Here is a 4,607-nt window from a genome sequence, read left to right as displayed (position 1 = left end):
TACATAGGATAAGTAAAGGAGGGATATAATTGAAAATTATGGTGATCTAAAAAGTTCAATACATTTTAAAAAGCTATGTAATTCCTAAATGAAAACTCAAGTCAGCAGTCAACCTTTTATGGAGTTTTAATTACAAACAGGAGGAAGAAAGATATGAGAGAGAGACAGAGAGACAGAGAGAGAGAGAGAGAGAGAGAGAGAGAGAGAGAGAGAGAGAGAGAGAGAGAGAGAGAGAGAGAGAGAGAGAGAGAGAGAGAAAGGGGAGAGAAGGGAATAGGGCTTAAATACTTAAATACCCCCTCTGTTTAGGCTGGGCCAAAGGCCCAATCCCTTAGATAGCTGAGGCAAAGAAAAGAGATCAGTCCCTATCACTCACGTGACCAAAATGGAGAAACAGACTCAGGGGCCTCCACCTCCAGCCTCCTTCAGAGCAAGCCCTCCTCTCAGACCTCTCCAGGAACTCTCCCTCCAGGACCTCTCTCCTGTCAGACTCCTTCAGAGCAAAACCTCTCAGAGCAAAATCTCTCAGAGCAAAACCCTCCTCTCCTCCTCAGACCCCGCTATCTTTAAGGACACCATCTAAGTCCCCTCCCCTCAGTTCTCACATCTACCAATCACTGTCAATGTCTCCCCTGTGCCAATGGTGGCTCTAGCTTAACCCAGGACTGCCCAGAGGTTTGTTTCCTTTGCACATGTCTGTTGAAGGTCATATTCTCAAATAATTAAATCTTGATCTTTGCTGCAGCCCTTCCTAAATCCTGTTACCCTGAGTAGGGTGGAGATCGTAAGTTCCAAGACCTGGTTCTGTCATTCCAAGTATCTCTATTGTATCAATTCTAAAATCAATCATGATTCAAAGAACTTCCTGTTCTATGCTTAAGCATAGGTCAAAGCCCTTTCCATTGTTTAGCAAAAGGTTTCTGTCCTAAAGTAGTCTTAAGTAGGGAGGAGAAGGATCCTCCCATGCCAAGGGGTTTCACATTCCAATAGAGTCCTTACTAACAGTAGGAAATTTTTTCCAAGTATGAAATTTCCCAATGGGGAAATTTCCAACATTCATAAGTCTAAGAAATTTACATAAGGGAATTCTTAGAGAGAATACTAAAACGTTCTATCATACTAATTTCTAATAGACTTTAAGTTTGGATAGGATAGTTTTTCATTAATATAGTGACATGTTCATAAATAAAGCTTCTATACATCAAAGTTAGTGAGAACCTTACATTTATTTGAGGTAACTATTTTAACAATTACCAGGTTAGGTAAACATGTAAGCAACTTATTTCCAAATTATGATAATGATCGGAATTGGAGTATTATTGATTACAGGTGGAAATCTTGTTCTTTAAGAAAAAAAATAATCACATCCATTATGCCTTGCTTTTATTAATTTTGCTGCTTAGTCTATGCACGTTTATTTTTAAACAAAATCTTTTCCCTTGCATTACTGAGATTCTGATTGGCCTATAATTAAATGTTATAAATATAATTTAGTTATTTATAATGGAAAGATAATCAAAAATTTTAAATAAAAGGTTAAGATCTCAGGAATCTTAATATCTCCTGAAATAAAAGAATTTATTTCACAATATGTTAGTTCCACCAAAGTTTTTCTTAATAAAATAGCATATCCAAAGCAACATGGACCACATAGATCAGTGATTCCAGACAAACAAGATCCATAAAAATGAAAAGAAAATTCAGCTACAGTTTCATCAATATTACTAATTACTATTTGGAATAGATTTTAAATCCTGCCCATCTGTGTATCCCTGAATACCTTTTCTAATAAAAAATTTACTTCTATTCATACTATTGAAGCAGTATGCTCTCTGCATCTCCCAAACCTCCAAAACAGATAATGGCCCAACACATACATTCAAAGCTCTTTCTAATTTCAAATTAATCTAAAAAAAAGACTAAAAGTTCATTAGAAAAGTATCATTATTAATCATTGCTAATCCCAGCCCTCTTTGGGGGGCAAGGATATTTTTGTGTTTTCCTCCCAGGTACTTTCATACACACTTGTATTCCAGAAAGATTCATCTGTTCCTGCCATGACTTCCATCCCAACAGTAAGCCTGGGAGAATGCAGATATAGAGACTATGCTAAAACAACAACATGTTCTAACAACTTGGGGACAAATTGGGATACTTGCAGCCCAAACAAAACAAAGAATGGACAAGCAACAATTTATACCTCCTGATGGCAATGCCACCTTAATTCTTGCCATGTTAGTCATTTCATCTGTACTCCCTGGTATTTCTGCCATTGAAAGCCCCTTATCTCCCATCACTCATTTCTCTTTGTGGAAATTCATTGCTTCTCCCCCCCTGATATATTACTGTGTTCTCATGACAAGAAAAGTTCCAAACCCATTCAAGCCTATGAATTGATTGTACAATGTGTTTCCCCCCACAACTTATAGAAATTCTTGGCATGTATTTTAACAAATTGTCTTAATCCCTCCATTCTAGCTATCATTGTATTTGTTGTTAAATAACCACCTTTTATTATGCTTCCTGTTAATATGGCTTTTGTGTAAAGTGTGAATATTATGGTTGAGAGTGAAAAAATCTAAATTTAAATGGTCACCAAGGGAAATCCCAAATAATTAAATACCCAAGTGTGCTGCCAAATTTTTATGGTGATTTAATTACAACAGGAGGAAGAAAATATTAGAGGGAGAGAGAAGGAAAGAGGGAGAGAAGAAAATGAGTTTAACTCAAAACTACTCTGGCTCAGGCTGAGCCAAACGGGCATTAAAGCCTTGGAAAGCCAAGGCAGAGAAAGGGCTCAGTCCTTATCACTCACGTGACCTGTCTGAAGGAAAGCTGTCTGTGGGGCTCCTCCAAGATCAAGCTGCAGGATTGAACTGAACTCTAGCCCTCTCCACAGGAAGTCATGAGAACTCCAGAGGCTGTTCTCTACCTCACTTCCTGCATCTCACATGTGCCAATGGTGGCTCAAGCTTGACTTAGGACAGCCCAGAAGTCTGTCCTTTTTTTTTTTTTCACATGTCTGTTGAAGGACATTTTCTCAGATAATTAAATCTTGAGTTTAATGCAGACCTTCCTAATCTTGTTAAATTAAGAAGGGAGGAGAAATGTAGTTTCCAAGATCTGATTCTGTTATTCCAAGTATCTCTATTGTTATTGATCAGGAAATAGCTAAATCAGATCTTCCAAAGAATGGTCTGATTAGGGTGGAATAGTTTTGAAATTCACAATTGACTGGTATGATGGTCCAGGCATTTATGCTCTACAATTAATTTCCAACAGTTTAAACAATCCTAAACCCTTCATTGCACCCCTTATTGGATATCACTGCATTCATTGCATCACTAGCAGCCTTCCCTAGAAGGAGTTCACATTACACAGACAAATCATGGATATCAGTTATTTTGGTACCTCCCTTTATTCAGCTTCATTCATTGCCAATTCATTTTATGACAGCATCTCCTTCCTTATCTCCAACAGTGATTTGGACCTTTTTTGTTTGTGGATTTGCTCTTGTCTTATTTTTTCTCATTCTTTTTTGCTTTCCAATCCGCATCTAATACCTAGGGTCCACCATTCGGCAAGTCCAAATTGAACTGAAGTCTCTTCAGCTCAAAAATACAAAAAAAGGGGGGATATGTTGGGGGCCATCAGTCCACAATACCTTAGCAGAGTAATGCATGGTAGCTGGGGAGACCACAGAGTGGTCCTTGGCAAGATGTGACTGCCCACTCTATTCCCCTTGCATGACTTCTTTCATCAATGCCCCTTATTGACATGATTATTATTCCCCCAGTCTCAAATGAAATAATGCAAGAGCAAAATACCTGTAACCTAATCCCCCAAAACATCATCAAAAGATCAGACCCTCAAACCCAATCCCAAAAAGACTATAATGGGTTAACTTTTACTTAGGTACATAATTCCCAGAAAAACCACAGCTACAGGCCAAGCCGAAAACTTTCTCATGAAATCAGCACACAAATCAATCATAGAGGCCCATACAATATGTACAGGTACAGTACAGGTACACTAAGCTTCAATATGCCTCAGTGGCTCAATTACACAAATCAGTAACTCAAACTCCCTAGTAAGCCACCTGTGATAAAATCATTTATCTTGTATTCTGTCTGTAATCACAATACAAAAATATAGAATGTTAATCAAGTGATTTGTTAGAAGTTAATGTATCACTTTTCCAGTTATCTCTCTTTGATTTTGTGTATGCCAAGAAAATGGGTATAAAAATAAATCCCAGGCCTAGGAATGTAAGAGCGGCTGAGATAAAAAGCAGTCCCATGGCCGTAATGATTAAGCTGTCTTCCGTTTGTTATTCATTTTATGTTATTTATTTTGACTGATTGTTCACCACCTGTGAGGAACCCTGGAGTCATGAGTAAGGCTGGACCCTGACCACAGTACAATACCCCCTGAAGAGGGTTTTCATCAAACCCAGATAAACTCAAAATGGTTGAGTTATGGAGTGTATGAGTCAATTTTCAAAAGAAAAAAAAAAAACCATAAAAGTAAAGTAAATGGAGGGAAAAATTAAGCTTTTTAGAGAAATAAGAAAGTCAAAATAAGGATCAAAATATCAAAAACTATGT

The sequence above is a fragment of the Monodelphis domestica genome, chromosome 6, assembly GCF_027887165.1.
Source record: "Monodelphis domestica isolate mMonDom1 chromosome 6, mMonDom1.pri, whole genome shotgun sequence".
In the NCBI taxonomy this organism is placed as follows: Eukaryota; Metazoa; Chordata; class Mammalia; order Didelphimorphia; family Didelphidae; genus Monodelphis; species Monodelphis domestica.
Note: the sequence above shows the minus strand (reverse complement) of the source record.